At 37.8% G+C, this 20,125-nt stretch overlaps 1 protein-coding gene across 1 annotated transcript in view; it reads left to right on the top strand.

Moving 5' to 3' along the window:
• The first annotated feature begins 11,848 nt into the window (after window positions 1-11,848).
• Window positions 11,849-20,125, top strand: part of LOC125781184 (scavenger receptor cysteine-rich type 1 protein M130-like) — a 35,199-nt gene continuing 26,922 nt past the window's right edge. Inside the window, exons 1-2 of the mRNA XM_049464507.1 lie at window positions 11,849-11,896; window positions 12,025-12,327. The gene's annotated coding sequence lies outside the window, so the exon portion shown is untranslated. The remainder of the gene's footprint in view (window positions 11,897-12,024; window positions 12,328-20,125) is intronic.

The following is a 20,125-nucleotide window of genomic DNA, read 5'->3' as shown; positions in this document are numbered from 1 at the left end:
ATTTATTTTTTAATTTATTTTTTAATATTTTATTATTGTGTGGGTTTTTTTTTTTCTTTTTTTTAGAGTTGATAGCTGTAAACAGAGCACGTTAGGATACATCTTTTATGCAATTGGTGTCTTATTGGTCGTGGTTTCTTAAGACAATTAACTACAAGGTAAGTGGCTCCCATAAACATAGGTTTTCAATTTCACCCCAACCCCACCGAAGAGTTTTGGTCTATGATGAAGTATCTATCAGTTTTTGTAGCTACTGGGCTTGGTTCTGAACAAAATAATTAGTGTAATGCAATAGTGCAGCAACAAGCATATGGAATTGGCCACAAATAGTTTGCTGGATATTTGTTTCTTTATTTATAACTTTACCAAGAGAACCTACGGATAAGGTGCAATTCAATAACTAGCCTGATTTACTACTCCTAGACAACACACATAGTCCAGAGGCTAACCAAAGGCCCAAATCCTCTTATTAAATTGGGATAATGCTTTAAAATATTGCTTTGGAGTTTATGTTTGGTCTGGGAAAACATCAAACAGCCTAGAGTTTAGATAGCAAATACTATCTTCATTGTGAACAGAGGATATACAACAAGTTCAGTAATATCTTTTAAAATCATGAGAACTTGCCATGCAGGATCATTCAATGGTATCTTCGCACCGATAATGAATGATAATAATGGTAATAATGTCCAGTTCTTATGTGTGTTCCCACCAATACTTTTTTTAGACCAATAATTTGGGGGTGATAGGTTTTATCAGTAAATCTGAATGGAAACTGAGTTATGGACTTGTTTAGTTCTGTCAAGGTGAAATACTTCTTGTGGATGAAGACATTAAGACAAAGTGCTAATTCTAATGGAATTATGCCTTCAAAAAGGTCATGTAGCACCTGGTACCCTGTTACAAAATGGAAGTAACTTAATTTCCCAGTTATGGGACATCCATTCTTCACACCACAACAATGCACTTTCTTTTGATGATAGTCAGAAGGGTCTCCGGTACAAGACCTACAGAAATAATGTCCAAAAAGCTTTCTACAAGTCCACCTAAAGAATGTGCACCTATATTGTCTGCTGACACACAAAAAACAGTACCCCTGACATTTCTCTCAATCTTTCTCTAATGTTGTGAGATCTTACAAAAGAGGCTCCAAAACGGTTTCATAGCTGTATTTTTTAACATCATTTGCTTTACAAAGGTGAGCCAAATAAATTGATGTTAGCTGTGATCTCAGTTCAGATGCTACATCACCCAGCACGAAGATCCAAGAGAATTGCAGATTTGAATGAAGTCAATAAACAGTTTACATTGTCTTCTTTACTTAATACTTGCTGTAAGTGTAACTGAACTGAACTACTCCTCTAAATCCAGAATATACACTGGTTTTATTACAGTAAAGTTGTCCTTAAAATATTTCCCTCTCTTAAATTTTGAAGAAAAGGTACCATAAGGACCAAAAGCGGCGCAAACAGGATTCGAATGTCACAGTTTGTCTACCAGTTCATTGACGACAGTGTCATTAAGAGCATGTTGATGTTGTGCAGATAAACTGAAGCTTTTCAAATCTTTCCAGAAACATGATTTGTGTGTTCTACATCTGTGTGTTTCATAAAATCACATCCATCAAAGGCACATTCTATGGTTTCATGTCTTTTCAAGTGGGCATTAATATGTTGAAAATAGTATTTTGTATTAGGATAAAAGGAGTCACAAATCTCACATCTGAAAGAATGCTCAACCTCAAACCCTTTAGTTTCTTGCAAATTGTGAGATCTTTGCAAGTGTTTGCGTAGGCCATCCTTGCTTGCTGTTCAGTGCACTTTTAGATGGCTTTGTCTGCTCATGTGAGAACAGAAGGCATGGGATGTAGAACAGAGCTTTTGCACTCTGTTGTCACTGTGGCTCAACCAGTCCCTCCTAATCTTCTCACGCCCATTGGCCTAATGAACATATTAAAGATAGTCAAGATAGACCTTACTTTTTGATACAGTGACTTAGTTAGCTAGCTTATCCAAATATCCTGTTGGAAACATATTTCTAAAAGTGTGCTTGTTTTTACGTTGAAATTACACAGTAGGGTAGCACGATTGCAGACATCCCAAGTTGCAAAAAAAAAAAAAAAAAAAAAAAAAAAAAAATATATATATATATATATATATATATATATATTGTATTATTATATATATATATATATATATTATATTATATTATTGCTGTGCTCTAATTCCAAACAAAAACAGCCTTATTTGAATTTATATATATATAAATTCAAATAAGGCTGTTTTTGTTTGGAATTAGAGCACAGCAATACGCTGCAAACAGTAACAAAAAGAGAGACGTCTTTGCTTTTGCTACTCTCCTAGCACGGAGAAATATTTTGCTAGATTGCAAATCGGCCTATCCACCCAAATTTATACACTGGCTTAGTGAGTTGACGTCGAACTATTTTTTTTAAAAATAATTTTATTTCTTCCCATTTTTCACCCAATTTAGCTAGCCAATTGTCACACCCCTTTGTGCGTCTCCATTACCAGTGGTGCCTCTTCCGACACATGTGAAGTCAGTCAGATTTTTTTTTTGTTTGTTTTCGAGCTTGCTGCAGATGCATCATTGTCTGAGCGGCTAGCGCGCTTGGAGGAAAGCACAGCCACTAGGTTTCTACATACGCTCACAGATGCCTCGTGCTGCCTGGCACCACTTTTTTGGAGCGAGATGGGGAGAGAGCGCCATCTACACACACGGAGGGAGCCGGGCCAATTGTGCTCCCTCTGGGCACCGGCACGTACATGTAGCTCTGCCATCACTTTTTTCAACATTTTTAGCAAGCTTATCCAGCTCGTTATTTGTTATTGAACTATCCTTTTTTTAGTTAAGACAAAAAACATTAAACTCCTGCGGCTCTTCTGTTGTCCAGTCTGGATGCAGATTGTGACACCGCAGCTCCTCTGTTCTCCAGTCTGAATGCAGATTGCGACACCGCGGCTCTTCTGTTCTTCAGTCTGGGTGCTGATTGTAACACCGCGGCTCTTCTGTTCTTCAGTCTGGGTGCTGATTGTAACACCGCGGCTCTTCTGTTCTTCAGTCTGGGTGCTGATTGTAACACCGCGGCTCTTCTGTTCTTCAGTCTGGGTGCTGATTGTAACACCGCGGCTCTTCTGTTCTTCAGTCTGGGTGCTGATTGTAACACCGCGGCTCTTCTGTTCTTCAGTCTGGGTGCTGATTGTAACACCGCGGCTCTTCTGTTCTTCAGTCTGGGTGCTGACTGTAACACCGCGGCTCTTCTGTTCATCAGTCTGGGTGCTGATGCTGATGCTCTGGGTTGCAGCGGAGATGCTCTCTGCAGCAATAATGTTTTCAGCAGCTTTGCTCTTGTTCATGACCTCCATCCTGTCCAGGAGCTGCTGTTTCTCTTTCTGGAGCTCAGTCTCTTCCATCGCCGCCTCTTGTTCTTTCTCCTTGGCCTCGCACTCCTTTATCCTCGCAGCCTTTGCCTTGGACAGTTCCTCCACGACTTTCAGCTGCTGTTCCAGTGATTTAATCTCTGCAGTCACTTTTCTGATCATGTGGTTCACGTCACTAGTACGCTGTTGGTGCATGTCCCATACAGTGCTGACCACACTGCTTAAGCGTTCTTCAAAGTAAAGGTTCTCCATTGTGCTCTCCTTCCACTAACTCAGACTAGGCAAGAACTTGGCTAGAGTGCTGCGCTGCTCCAGCGGCGCGCTATTTATACACCTTGTGTGATGACGTCACATATATATACGTATATATATATAAGTATAGATATACGTATATATATATATATATATACGTATATATACGTATATATATACGTATATATAAACGTATATATATACGTTATATATATATAAGTTAACAAATCAAGGGCAAGTTTAATTCTTTTTCCTGTTATTAAGATTTTGCCGTTAAAAAGAGACATATAAACATGTAAAGAGATGGCCAGTTTACAATTTTGAAAAGTTGTATTACAGAACTAATTTACATGCAAAAACAAAAACAGATTACTAATAAATTATAAAATGTTCATGAAATATTATTCTTTTAAAAGGTGTATTACAGAACGAATTTAAATGCACAAACAACTTAACAATGGATTACTAATATATGATAAAGTGTATATGAAATATTCTTTTGAAAAATTGTATTTTAGAACAAATTACTAATTAATTCTCTTACTGATTTTTCTTACTAACAAATTACTAATTAAATCTCTATTATTATTATAATTATTGGTACTTTATATATTACTGGTTACTTTATTGTTCTTTGCAGTTATTGAAAAAATATTTCAATTTGGATTTTGCCAGTTTTTGTTTTACAATGGTTCTCTTAATTCACACTATTATGCTGCTTTAGCAAACTTGCACTCTGGACTTCATGTTGCTGCCACCTGCCTACTCTCCCTATTTTTTGGGTATTTATTTTGATGTCTATTTTGTTCTATTCTATTTTATTGTGTTCTTATTTTTATTTTATTTTATTTCATCTATATTTATCTATTTTAACAATTGCTCCTGGGTGTAAACTGGATTGTGAGATCACAATTTCGATCCACCTCATCTAAAACATGTGATGCGAATGACAATAAAATCTCCTTGAATCGCAAATCTGCATTAGGCAAAGTGATGATTTTGAAACTTTTTTTTGTTGGTGCCGTTCCAATAAGCTTTATAAAGATGACTACCTGAAGAGAACATGCAAATTCCCACAGTCATTAATGATATGGGGCTGCATGTAAGGTAAAGGCACTGGGGAGATGGCTGTCATTACATCTTCAATAAATGTGTATAAGTGTATGTTGATATTTTGGACACCTTTCTTATCCCATCAGTTGAAAGGATGTTTGGGGATGATTTGGGGAAGATTATAATGCATCCTGCTATAGAACAAAAACTATGAAAACATCCCTTAAGAAAAAAAGGACACATAAAGTCAGTCATGGCCTGCAAACCGGATCTCAATCCAACTGAAAATCTTTGGTGGAAGTTGAAGAAAATGGTCTATGACAAGCTGCTCCAACCTGCAAAGCTGATCATAATTTTTTTCCCTCTGCTTGGTCTAAATAATTAACTGTTACTGACTGCCACAGTTTTTTCTTGATTTCTTAGTGTTTTTTAAAGCCAGAAAGTTGCCATTTGAAATGACTTTAGTTTTGTTTCTTGTCTGTGATCTGTTTTTTTTCTACAAAATTAAACAACTGAATAAACATCCTCAGAGGCCGGTGATTCCATAATTTTGCCAGGGGTTGTATACCTTAAACATGGTGCTTTAATGGTGACGTTATGCGTGGTAAACACATGTGACTCTCAACAATTGATTGGTCAAGACCTAAAGTAAGCAGTTTAACCATCTTCTTAAGAAGAGAATAAATCATGAGGACATAGATATATAATCTGAGTTTGTATTTACTAGATAAATGTCTCATTTTCTTCCCTACTAACAGCTTTGCATAACTGAAATTCAGAATTAGAGATTAATATTCGCTCTTCAGCACAACCGATGGGTGCCTGAATGATTGTACGCACAGAATCCAAATATACACACCCCAAGCATTGTCTGGTAAAAATACGAGGCTGAAGTTGGTTTGATATTCGCAGCTCCAGATTCGTTTGGCTCGATATTTGCAGCCTCGTATTCCCCGGCTGAAGTTGGTTTGATATTCGCAGCTGCCGCTTCACTGAACCACCGTGAACTAAAGGGAGCGTTCACAAACACCCGCTGTTTATATTAAACACCTCACAGATCAACACTGAAGGAGATAGAATGAAGAAAAGCAGTACATCTGTTTATTAACAATGTAAATATACAATATCGTATTAAATGTAATTTTGTATATTGTAAAATATTTATTTTAATTACTGAATTTATAATTATATATTACAATAAATAATTAAATATATATTTAATAAAATTATATTTTAAAAGCCATTGCGCTCAAAAAATATGAGGCAGATGTTCAAGTGTGATTTTGAAGACCTTTTTCATGTTGGGCCAGACCAAATACACATGATCTAAAGAGTACTAGTCTTCTTCTTTAAGGAAAACCTGGAATTAGCCTGGCCCGAGCTGATTTTATACTTTAAAATGAACTGGCAACATGGCATACCTATCCATAAGGCACAAAAAAGTTTAATTTAAAGCTGATGTTCTAGTGTGATTTTGAAGGACTTTTTAATCTTGGGCCAGACCAAATACACATGATCTGAAGAGTACTAGTCTTCTACTTTAAGGAAAACCTGGAATTAGCCTGGCCCGAGCTGATTTTAGACTGCACAATTAATTGGCAACATGGCAGCACAAAAAAAATATTATTTAAAGCTGATATTCCAGTATGATTTTGGACTTTTTTTTTCAGACCAAATACACATGAGATGAAGTGTTCTGGTATTCTCAGAATCAATGCTTTATATTCATTATTTCTGTGCAAAATGGCTTTCATGTCATGTTGCCAGTTCATTTTAAAGTATAAAATCAGCTCGGGCCAGGCTAATTCCAGGTTTTCCTTAAAGTAGAAGACTAGTTCTCTTCAGATCATGTGTATTTGTTCTGGCCCAAGATTAAAAAGTCTTTCAAAATCACACTAGAACATCAGCTTTATATTCAATTTTTTGTGCATTATGGATCGGTAGGCCACGTTGCCAGTTAATTTTAAAGTATAAAATCAGATCGGGCCAGGCTAATTCCAGGTTTTCCTTAAAGAAGAAGACTAGTACTCTTCAGATCATGTGTATTTGGTCTGGCCCAAGATGAAAAAGTCTTTCAAAATCACACTAGAACATCAGCTTTACATAAAAAAACTTGTGCATTATGGCTCGTTATACCATGTTGCCAGTTCATTTTAAAGTATGAAATCAGCTCGGGCCAGGCTAATTCCAGGTTTTCCTTAAAGTAGCAGACTAGTTCTCTTCAGATCATGTGTATTTGTTCTGGCCCAAGATTAAAAAGTCCTTCAAAATCACACTAGAACATAAGCTTTATATTCATTTTTTTTGTGCATTATTGATCGGTAGGCCATGTTGCCAGTTAATTTTAAAGTATAAAATCAGCTTGGGCTAGGCTAATTCCAGGTTTTTCTCAAAGTAGAAGACTAGTACTCTTCAGATCATGTGTATTCGGTCTGGCCCAAGATTAAAAAGTCCTTCAAAATCACACTAGAACATCAGCTTTATATTCAATTTTTTTGTGCATTATCTATCGTTATTCCATGTTGCCAGTTCATTTTAAAGTATAAAATCAGCTCGGGCCAGGCTAATTCCAGGTTTTCCTTAAAGAAGAAGACTAGTACTCTTCAGATCATGTGTATTTGGTCTGGCCCAAGATGAAAAAGTTCTTCAAAATCACACTTGAACATCTGCCTCATATTTTTTGAGCGCAATGGCTTTTAAAATATAATTTTATTAAATATATATTTAATTATTTATTGTAATATATAATTATAAATTCAGTAATTAAAATAAATATTTTACAATATACAAAATTATATTTAATAATATATTGTATATTTACATTGTTAATAAACAGATGTACTGCTTTTCTTCATTCTATCTCCTTCAGTGTTGATCTGTGAGGTGTTTAATATAAACAGCGGGTGTTTGTGAACGCTCCCTTTAGTTCACGGTGGTTCAGTGAAGCGGCAGCTGCGAATATCAAACCAACTTCAGCCGGGGAATACTAGGCTGCGAATATCGAGCCAAACGAATCTGGAGCTGCGAATATCAAACCAACTTCAGCCTCGTGGTAAAAATGTTGGAAAAAATGTGAAACTTCATCCAGTTTGGGTTGAAAGTGAAATATAAAAAGGTGTCTTTTGAAAGTGGTTGAAATGTTTTTTTTAAAGGGCTCACATAAATACCTTTTTAAACGCTTTTAAATTTTATCTTCAGTAGAAAGTAGAAAATACTTTCTTATATAAATGACTTAAAAATAATTTTGAATGACTTTTTTTATATAATGGAACCATTTTCAACTGAAAGGGCAGAAAGACCTCCACCTACAGGTGGGCATTTATTAGGACACATTTTTAAATGTAAATCTAAATCTAGAGGGCACATCTTTGTAATTTATTGTAAGACAGGGCTCTCTAGCAGGCACTCCATCAATTTTTTTTTAATCTTTGAGTCAAAAAAGTCAGGGCTTTTCTAACGTTTTCATTCAGTTAGTTATGTTTAAGAGCGGCATATAGGCAGGACTAACTACAATAGCACATAAATGTGTTTAAAATGTTAATGTAGTATTTTGTAAAATATTTATACACATTCAGCTTCATCGCTGTTCAGAAGTTTAAATCGCGCTACGTTTAACCGGTAGCAGCGCAGTTTCCGCCTTCTTTTGACAGATCTGTTAAGGTGATTGGCTGCAGTAAAAAATGATGGACAGCTTGGTCTGTCTGAGGATTGGCTTAATAAAAAGTGATTGACAACGAAAGTGTAGTATCTGATTGGCTGCAGTCGAAAAGGATTGACACATGCTCCGCCCTTTAGCCACGCCCACTGGGGGCTCCGGTCTGCAGCATTACCCTTCTCCCCTATCCGACTGCGGTCAAGCCAGCCCCAACTTCAAAACGCTTGGTCAAACTAGCCCCCACGCTGTTTCTTAGAGCGCGCATACACTGAACATTGCGGCAAGCGTGAGAAGGAACACATTTCAAAATAAAAGTCCCCCCCCTTAATATCACGACATTATGCTGTGGAGTGGTATTAAAAGGAATCCACACAATATCACATGTTATGTCTGATATCACATGTCAATTTCATGTAGTCCTGGTAGTACACAAAATAAAAGCCCTGTAAATTATAACAATTATGTTAATTAAATAATAATAATAATACTAATAATAATACTACTAACAATACTACTACTACTACTAATAATACTTGTATGTGTCACTCACTTAACAGCAGGGCATTATAATGTGTCATTTCAAAATAAAGGCCCTTTAAATTGTAACATTTATGTAATTTTACACAATGTTTAGACTGTTATTAAAAGAAATCTGTCTGATATCACAGTTCAATTTCAGATAGTCCTGATAGTACACTACTTGTATGTGTCACTCACTTAAAATCAGAACATTTTGATGTGTCATTTCAAAATAAGGGCCATTTAAATTGTAACATTTATGTAATTTTACACAATGTTTAGACTGTTATTAAAAGAAATCTGTCTGATATCACAGTTCAATTTCAGATAGTCCTGATAGTACACTACTTGTATGTGTCACTCACTTAATATCAGAACATTTTGATGTGTCATTTCAAAAGAAAGGCCCTTTAAATTATAACAATATTTTATTTCAACACAATGTTTAGACTGTTATTAAAAGAAATCTGTCTGATATCACGGGTCAATTTCATATAGTCCTGATAGTACACTACTTGTATGTTTCACTCACTTAATATCAGAAGATTTTGATGTGTCATTTCAAAATAAAGGCCCTTTAAATTGTAACATTTATGTAATTTTACACAATGTTTAGACTGTTATTAAAAGAAATCTGTCTGATATCACAGTTCAATTTCAGATAGTCCTGATAGTACACTACTTGTATGTGTCACTCACTTAATAACAGAACATTTTGATGTGTCATTTCAAAATAAAGGCCTTTTAAATTATAACAATATTTTTATTTTAACGCAAGTTTTGACTGTTATTAAAATGAATCTGTGTGATATCACAGGTCAATTTCATATTTCATTTCATAATTTAAAGGGCCTTTATTTTGAAATGACACATCAAAATGTTCTGATATTAAGTGAGTGAAACATACAAGTAGTGTACTATCAGGACTATATGAAATTGACCTGTGATATCAGACAGATTCCTTTTAATAACAGTCTAAACATTGTGTTGAAATAAAATATTGTTATAATTTAAATGGCCCTTATTTTGAAATAACACATAAAAATTTTTGATATTAAGTGAGTGAAACATACAAGTAGTGTACTATCAGGACTATATGAAATTCAACTGTGATATTAGACAGATTTATTTTAAGAACAGTCTAAACATTGTGTAAAATTACATAAATGTTACAATTTAAAGGGCCTTTATTTTGAAATGATACATCAAAATGTTCTGATAGTAATTGAGTGAAACATACAAGTAGTGTACTATCAGGACTATATGAAATTGAACTGTGATATCAGACAGATTTCTTTTAATAAGTCTAAACATTGTGTAAAATTACATATGTTACAATTTAAAGGGCTTTTATTTTAAAATGACACATCAAAATGTTCTGATAGTAATTGAGTGAAACATACAAGTAGTGTACTATCAGGACTATATGAAATTGAACTGTGATAGCAGACAGATTTCTTTTAATAACAGTCTAAACATTTTGTAAAATTACATAAATGTTACAATTTAAAGGGCCTTTATTTTGAAATGACACATCAAAATGTTCTGTTATTAAGTGAGTGACACATACAAGTAGTGTACTATCAGGACTATATGAAATTGAACTGTGATATCAGACAGATTTATTTTAAGAACAGTCTAAATATTGTGTAAAATTACATAAATGTTATAATTTAAAGGGCCTTTATTTTGAAATAACACATATAAATTTTTGATATTAAGTGAGTGAAACATACAAGTAGTGTACTATCAGGACTATATGAAATTCAACTGTGATATTAGACAGATTTATTTTAAGAACAGTCTAAACATTGTGTAAAATTACATAAATGTTACAATTTAAAGGGCCTTTACTTTGAAATGACACATCAAAATGTTCTGATAGTAATTGAGTGAAACATACAAGTAGTGTACTATCAGGACTATATGAAATTGAACTGTGATATCAGACAGATTCCTTTTAATAACAGTCTAAACATTGTGTAAAATTACATAAATGTTAAAATTTAAAGGGCCTTTATTTTGAAATGACACATTATAATGCCCTGCTATTAAGTGAGTGACACATACAAGTATTATTATTAGTAGTAGTAGTATTGTTAGTATTATTATTATTAGTATTATTATTATTTAATTAACATACTTGTTATAATTTACAGGGCTTTTATTTTGTGTACTACCAGGACTACATGAAATTGACATGTGATATCAGACATAACATGTGATATTGTGTGGATTCCTTTTAATACCACTCCACAGCATAATGTCGTGATATTAAGGGGGGACTTTTATTTTGAAATGTGTTCCTTCTCACGCTTGCCGCAATGTTCAGTGTATGCGCGCTCTAAGAAACAGCGTGGGGGCTAGTTTGACCAAATGTTTTGAAGTGGGGGCTGGCTTGACCGCAGTGCAAAACGCCTGCAGTGTGTGGAGCGGTAGAGCTTAGATCGGGCCCAAAAATCCAGCCCGACCCGGCCCAAATCCATGCACTTTCTGCCCGAGCCAGACCCGACCTGAGCCATAAACTGTCCTTCTGAACCCGAGCCATTTTTTAGTAATTAGAGCGTTAAAATTGAGCTATTTAAAACATTTTCGGGCTGTTTGAATTAGCGAAATCTGTTAAGAATTATGTTAAATAACCTTGCGATGCTGAAGAAGCATAGACCTATTATTATTTCTTTTTTTTTATTCGCTTCTTTCTTTCTTTATTCCTTGTCTGTTGTACAGGCAGTGTGAGGTTGGTGGATGGTGGCAGTCGCTGTGCTGGGAGAGTGGAGGTTCTTCATAGAGGGCAGTGGGGAACAGTGTGTGGTGATGACTGGGATATGAGTGATGCTGCAGTGGTGTGTAGAGAGCTGGGCTGTGGAGAAGCTGTAGATGCACTGGGCAAATCTCATTTTGGATCAGGATCAGGACCAATCTGGATGGATGATGTGGACTGTAGTGGATCAGAGTCTAGACTGAAGAACTGTAGATCACCAGTATGGGGTAAACAATTCTGGAGTCATCTGTTCAGGCAAGCTACACTATGTTCATATAATATGTGCACTGTATTGAATAGTTACATTGTGTGTCTGTGCTGTCTGACTTTCATTTATTAAATCCTGTTGTTATCTCATTGTTTATGCTCTTGTGATATTTTAGGAGCCAGGCTGGTTTTAGGTTCTCGCTGCTCTGAGAGAGTGGAGGTTCTTCATGGAGAGAGCTGGGTCACAGTGTGTGATGCTGACTTTGACCAGCAGGGTGCAGAGGTTGTGTGTCGAGAGCTCGGCTGTGGTTCTCCTGTGAAGGTTCTGGGAGCAGCTGCGTTTGGTAGAGGGGAGGGTCAGGTGTGGTCAGAGGTGCTTCAGTGTAGAGGAAACAAATCTCAGACTCACTTCTGTCCAAAATCATCTTCACTCAAACACAACTGCTCCCATGATAATGATGTGGGACTGGTGTGTGCAGGTAAGAACTGCATTCAGCACAATGAGCCTGTGACTTCATCTATTCCTACTTAGACAGCCCTCTGTCTCAGTAGGTCAGCCCTGTGCTCCATTACCTGTTTGCCATTAAGACCTGGTGAAATTAAATATTTGTGACTTATTATATTGTTTGTTTGGGGTGAGGGTGTTATGTTTGTGCAGCATTACTGTTCTGGCATTTGTTTTTTAGTGGATAATAGTGTAATAAAGTGTAGGGGATCTGTGTTTGTCTAGAATACCTTGCAGTGTGAGTTTAAAAACATTAAAAACACAGCTAGCAGAAACTTCCTGGTGGATAGCACTAATTATAAACACAATAGACTTTGGACAAATGTAATGAGTTTCTCTAGTCTAACAGACACAAGAGACTGTTGTTTTGGAGATAATTTGTGGATTTTTGGAGCTGCAGTAACACATTATACAAAATGGCTACAGCAACATGTGTCCATGTGAATCACATGTAATATTCTGGGTTGGAGTGAAACAGACTTAGAATACTTGTACTGGCAGCACATAGTTTAAAAGCAAGAATGGTGAATTAAGTATGTGTCTACTGTTCTGTTCCTCCAGTCCATTAAGCAGGTAACAAGACTGGTGGAGGTCATATAGTGTCTGGAAAATAACTGCTACAGGATTGCCAACAAATTAAAAGTCTATGTGTATCTTTTTTATTTTTGTTATTTTGAAACTGTAAAGGGAAAAAATATTAAAAATGCTAAATAGACGTGTCCACTTCAATGTTATGTGTTCTAAACATTAGGTCATTTTTATTTCCTTCTGTAGTCACAATAATATACATTTTGATTAGGGGTGTCCTATGCTGGAGTTATCTGTTCAGGTAAAACACTGTAAACAGGGACTGTACATTATCTGCCATGTAGGCAAAGTGTACAGCACATATGATTTTTCTTTTTAACCCACCCTAAATCCTTGTTGATTGCCAAGGTAAATTGGTGTAGCGGGCTCAGTGGTTTAATACCTGGTGCTAATTGAGATGTTGAAATATTTTTAATTGGGCGCCAGTTATTAAATTAATTTAATTAGATTAATTAATTAATTAATTAATTAATCAAATTAATTAATAACACAAGACATCTCAGGGTGTGGTTTCTACAGGTGACAGAAATTTTCATAACCAAGTTATCCAGAAAAACACACTGAAATTACAGGTTTTGTAAAATAAAAGTATTTTATTAAATCACACAGATATGAGTAAATAATTAATTAAAAAGTCATAATGTAGCCATTAGATATCAAATCATAGTGTAGAATAATAAATGAAAAATAAAAGAACAAACACGTTATAATACTGGTATGAAAGGAATAAAGATTAATAGAACTATTAAGTGAATATTTCTAAATAAGGGTCTTAATGTAATGAGGTCGAACTAATCAAATGAGAACACTAAAATAAGTAGATAAGTAAGATATTTTACGGCCTACAAAGATCATCCCTTTCGCCAAATAACTAAAAATTAATCTATACTACGAAGAGAGTTAAGAACAATAACCAAACTAGACTTGACCAACCAAAACACCAATTGCTGAGAGAAATACCCAAACTGCCTTACTCTGAGACGTCTACAAAGGGGGGTCCCCATCGGTTCGGTCCGCTGTTTAAACCTCTTGTTCGGCTGACATCCTGCACCCCTAGAAGGTCCAGTGTGGACCCATCCGCAGGGTAAAGATGGTGCTCTGTGGGCCAGCGGCGCACCTGGTCGACACCCACTTCTAGTCTCTGCACAGGGAAAGCCTTCCCTGGAGCTGGCTCGGCTGGCGTACCCTCTCGGTGATCCGTCGGTTGGTCTAGTTGGTTTACTGAACTATATTAACTATCTTGGCAAGCAGGAGAACTCCGTAGATCATAAAATAGCTTAGTTATTTAAACTAGGATAACTAATACCATTATGCTTGAAGAAGATTAAATGCACTAGTCTAAGAAAACTAACCTAAGATGACTAACTAACAGTTTATCCTTTCTTCATCTCTAGGCCCTCTCTAACCTCTCTCCTCTAACTTCTCTCTTCTAACTGCTTCCTTCAACCCATCTTCTTCCACTCTCCTCAACTCCAAACTGAACTGGAAACTCTAAACTCGAAACTGAACTGTGTCTGCCCAGTTTTACTATTAGTCTCTGTGGCCTGTTTGGCCCCTGAGCTATGATTGGCCCTGTGGCCCAAATGTCTGTGTTTTGATTGGTCTAGGAGCAATTTCAAACTTTGGTGGGGATTCACAAAGGGCCATAAACCCCCCCTCGCTCACATGGTCAGCATGCTTCAGCATTTTTCTAATAGATCAAACCAAAAGAAAACTCAATTAAACAGTGGATCAAAATACATTTTTCAGCATATCAGTTTGTGAGGATAAATTCAGGAAACAAACAATCTTACAATTGAATCACAATAAATGTAATATATATATATATTGCCCACAAACATGTAATATTCAAGATAATCTTAGAAATACAACGATGGATGGTACTCTGTCAGAAAGAGATCAAGAGTCATGTTATTATTTAAACCCAATTAAATCACTTAAAAGATAATACATGGTTAAACCACTGATAACCAAATAAAGCTAAATTATCAAATGCTAATTAAACCTTGTTGATTCAGACTTGAATGTGTAGGAGAATTCAATCAGGACACATCCAAACACATATACCATATACCAGACACATATACCATTATTTAGTAAACATTCTATAAAACACCTTTTTTATATAGTCAATATATATGTATTTTAAGCAAAATCTTCTGAGTGAGAAATTCCTCCCCTTTGCTGAGTTTAGATAAGCGGTTGGCATCGGAATTTACGATGGTGGGGGAAGGAGCTCTTTCTGCACCCCACAGAATTTGAGCCTGCAATGTTGAAAATGGAATCCCAAGCTTAGAACATTTCTCTTAATTTCATTAATCTTATTTCTAAGTGATTGCAGAAATAACTAGGCACAAACCCCTAAATTGGTACAACATTTGGTGAATTAACAATTTCCAAGGCATTAATTAAGTTTTGACACTCTCTTAAGTCCGCAGTCCCATCCTAGTGATGGTGTTGCAAATGTTCCAAATGTTTACATTAACTCCGAGGTTTATGACTTGGAGGAATGTAAACAGAATTTTACCCTAAACTCGCATTTAGGGCTCTTGAGCGAGGCTGAGTGAAGAAATAGTCAGTAAATGTCATTTTGAAATTTAAGGTTGTTTGAAAAAAAGATTACTCCAAGGTTTTTTTAGAGTGTTCTGGGTTCGAAGTTTCCTTATAGGCCGTAAAGTGGGGGTAGTGTGTGTTTGTGTCCAAGCAATGAAGAAATCCTCTGGTTAATCCACTACATTCCCCCCCCATCGATCGATGGGCCACTGGACGTTGGGTCATCGGTCGATGTCAACGTGGATTTCTGTAGACAGAGCACGTTAGGGTACATCTTTCATGCAATTGGTGTCTTGTTGGTCATGCTTTCTTAAGACAATCTACTACAAGGTCGCTGACAGAGTTTTTGGTCTAATGGATATACAATTTCTCTGATGATCAGTTTTTTTTTTTTTTTTTTTTTTTTTTTTGTTGTAGCTATTGGCTTTTGGTTCTGAATAAAATAGTTAATTTAATGTGATAGTGTGGCAACAAGCATAGGAAAGGGTCACAAATAGTTTGCTAGCTATTTGTTCCTTTATAACTTTATCAAGACAACCTACCCATAAGGTATGCTTCAATAATTAGCCACTACTTAGTCAACAATTGAGAACAATATAGCGGAGCAAACGTAGTCAGAAGGGAAACAAAATATGTTTTGGGCACCTGAAGAGAGGAGAGAAAAAAAAAATTGGCACCCCCCCTTCTCCACGTATTTATTATACTGCTATGCTAATGGTTTGAAATGGTGATTCAAACTCTAGGTTTAACAAAATATCCAATTTGTTGTGGGTTATGCTACTCGGATAGGTGAGTTCCAGACAATGAATGTGTGGTACGTTCTCAATTTAACAATTGCGTCAGGCCAGAAAATGGTGGACAATGAACACTCAGTGTGTGGCCCCGTATTATGATTTAACCTAGGGCATTATTGGTCCCGACTTGTCCCATGGGGCTTTTGCATAGTTTAATTGGGTTACAGTGAACTTGTTTGAGAATCGGTTTAATAAAACACTGACGATGCGGGATTTGGTTCCAGATGCGAGGCAGTTTGTCTGCCCCTGCATGAGGACCAAACCAATGAGACCTGAGCTCGCGAATTGTTTTGCCAGTGCTGTGCTGGGACCTCACCAGTAGCTTGTCAGCAGTGTAGCACAATGGTTGGTATCCAAGCGTGCTTTTTCCCAGTTTTGGGTGTTTCCGCAGTTCTCCGCTAGAACGGTGAGATATACCAACACCTGAGAAAGTGTGGTTCAGCGAAAAAGTTGTGGCCTGAGCCATTTCAATAGGGTCTGGGGGACGTCCCCTCCATCTGGCAAATGCACCTGCCACAGTGATGCGATGTTTGTTCCTTCGAACAAATTTCATGAGTCTTTCGACCCAATCCATTTGTGGAATTGGCCATATACCACACAGATCTTCTGAAGATTGGGGCTGAAAACACACTAGCCTTTTTCCAACAAGTGGCAGATATGTCAATTGTGGGAGTGCTCTGTGTGTTTTCCCCATCATTTTGTGGTCCACCCATGGGTGATCGAGGGCCTGGGCTAGGCTCTCCCCCCCATGGCACTGAGGCACCACGAATGAAGATGAAGCGTGTGTATCTGGGGCATAAACAAACAGGCCCTTGAGCATCCTGAAAGACGCACAGTAAGTGGCAAGTGGATCAAGTTGAAATGCCAGTGTTCTGAAAGAAGTGTTGTCACATGCACCAATTGTCATGTTAACTTTCCATTTGATTTGAGCATTCTGAAAAGCACATCCATCTGTGTAGATGGTGGGAATGTTTTTACATTCATAAGAATCCAAGGGACTGTGTTTGTCTGGAACCACTGGTGCAGGAACAAGAAGAGAACAATCCTTTTGGTGCACGAACAGAGGATCACAGTTAGTCCGTGGCAAGGAACCTGCAGGTGGTCTGTGAACAGCTGACTTGTCAGCCCATGGAACAAAGATTTCACCGTTGACCGTTGTGTTAAGAGTGAATGACTTTCCAGCTTTTGGGTTGTACTCATCTACAGCCATAGAGGGAGTCAATGCCCATGAACAGGTGTTTTGTTTTAGAGTCATGCTAGGGGACTCTGAAGATGGTGGTTTCAGAACCCTGACAGTGAGCTTCTCATTGATTCCCGTGGAATTTGAAGGTTCAATGAGCTTGTGTGGCTCAATGTTGCTAGCAACATGATAGCATTGAACTCTATCCTGTGCCTTAGGACAGGGCAGGGGTTCGCAAACCTGTGCCCAGATTCTACGATGCTGAAAGTCAATCAATGGTTTGAACCGGTCAAGGAGGTCTTTGCCAAAGAGCAATGGGACGTTCTCCAACGGAGAAATGTGAATTGGATGGGTGAGGCTCATTGGACCGATGGCAACGTGCACCAGGGCTGCTGAATGCAGAGTGATACCAGTGTGCGAATATGGTTGAAGGTGAAGAGCACACTTTTTCAGAGGTATCTTTTTGTTGTTTCGGCGGGCTGTCGCCCTCACCTGGTCAAAAAGTGAATTTGACATCAGAGAAATGTCTGACCCCGTGTCCAAAAGAGCTTCATACCCGAACACATCTTCCAGCCAGGTGGCTAGGTAGAATTTTGGTGTTGAACCTTTCTCGGTTAAGAAACCCAAGAATTGTTTAGGTGGTGGATCCTCCAGGCTGAGGAAAGAAGCTTCCTCAGTGTGGTTGTTTTCAGCGTCTGGCTGTACAACCAAGGCTGCATTGGAGTGGATGGATTTCGCACCCCCCCAAGCAGGTTGATCTGGAGCATGGACAATTGGCAAGAATTCAGATTCAGCATTGTCCTGCTTGCGTATTTCGTTACGAAATTGTCTGAGCAGACTGCCGTCTTTAGTGCTCAGGTTAGTTGGATATGTCTCATGCTTGTGCCCTTTAGGTGGACACCAACGTTTGTGGTGCTTTGGGCTCCTTCTCCTGAGCGGAGATTGAAGTTTGCTGGAGCTCTGTGCTCGAGCATGGTGCTGTGAGTGTTTGCCATTCCAACTGCGTTTTATCCTACCTTTCTTTCGATAGGAGGGCTTTTGGTCACTTTGCTTGGCCCAATGTAGGGACGAGCGACGCCAAGAGTGGAACACTCTCTGGTTTTTGTGGTTTAACTGGGTCTTAGGTGGCATCGGAGCCTTGTGTGCCCCTTTTTGTTTGACGTGGGAGGACTGCTCATTAATTATCAGGATGTCATTTGACTCTGATTTTTTATTAATGTTTGGTTGGAACTTAGCAAATCCTCTGAGAGCCAAATCACGCAGCTGCCGGCTTGTTAGCGTACGAGGGCAGGCTGCGACTCCAAAAGAGCGACTGGTGGAGGGATGGAGGTTTCTCACGAACAATGTTTTGAAAACTTCCTCTTCCTCCATTCCAGGCTCATTTCTATAGCCGAAATAAGCTAGCCTGAGGCGGTGATAGTACTGTAGGGGTGTTTCCTGGCGACTCTGCTTAATTGCAAGAGCTGCAGCAAGGCCGGTTTGAACAAGGTGGTTGGAGAACTCATTCTCCAAAGCCTTGCAAAGAGCAGGATAATCTCTCTTAACCTGGGGTGGTTGGCGCTCAATGAAACGTCCAACTTCCCGACTAGAGGACACCTTAATGAGGTAGATTTTATCATTTACCGTGGCCTTGGGGAAACGGCGTAAGAAGAAGTCAATGTCGCGAAGATACTGGTGGACATCATTAGAACCGTCCGGTTCTGGTTCAAAGCGTGGGATGTTACGCGCAATTTTGTCCAAATCTCTATCAGAGGGTGCTTGAGGTTGCACAGAGGTCCCATGTGGCTGGGAACGCTGAGTGAACCTTGGTTCTACTGGTGCTTCAGCACCTTTAAGGGAGGCTAGAGGGAATGTATTTGTGGATGGTTGTTGCTTAGGATCCGGAACCCCAGGGGTTCCTGATTTACCAGCTGGATTGATGGGGGAGTCTCCCTCCATCATCAGCTCAAATGTTAACTCTGTTTGGTCTCGAGTTAATTTGACTGCATTGTTAGCATGTGCTAATTCAGTTTGTAGCTCAACCTGTTTTGCAATAGCATGTTTTAGTTTTTCCTGTGACTGAGCTGCAAGTTGGGTAGCTATGTTGGCTTCCTTTTGAAGCAGCTGCACTTCGGTTTTGAGGTCTCTTTGGTTCATTTCAGACTGTACAGTTTTGTTCTCTAGGTCTGCAACTCTATCATTTAAAGTCACAATCTCTGCTTGGAGATTTTGAATGGTTTTGGAGGAAGCAGCAAGTTGATCCTGTGACAACAGCAGTTGTTTCCACAGTATTAGAGAAATCGGATCCACTTGTTGCTTGCCCTCAAGGATTTTAGATACACACTCATTGAGGCTTTTGGCAATTAGTGCATGGAGACCCCCACTGTCCGTTTGTTGGACTGGGACGGTAAGTCCTGGGGGTAAACCAGCTGTAAGCTCTAAAAGAGCTTTTTCGGTGACACACATTTTGATTTACGTAAAGCACGTGGAATCAAACAATTTTGGTGACAAACAAGTTTATTTTATGTACGAGTTGATTAGCATTGTGCCTTTTTTTAGAAGAAAATCTGTTAAAAGTGGGCGACCTAAGGTTACAATTAGTAGATTAATTTTAAAAGAATAGTTAGATTTGTTGTCAGTGATGCTAGTGAACAGTTTAATAACTGTAGGGCACTATA

This window comes from Astyanax mexicanus, chromosome 15 (assembly GCF_023375975.1).
Source record: "Astyanax mexicanus isolate ESR-SI-001 chromosome 15, AstMex3_surface, whole genome shotgun sequence".
In the NCBI taxonomy this organism is placed as follows: Eukaryota; Metazoa; Chordata; class Actinopteri; order Characiformes; family Acestrorhamphidae; genus Astyanax; species Astyanax mexicanus.
The sequence above is the reverse complement of the archived record's forward strand: the minus strand, read 5'-3'. Positions and strand labels throughout refer to the sequence as shown.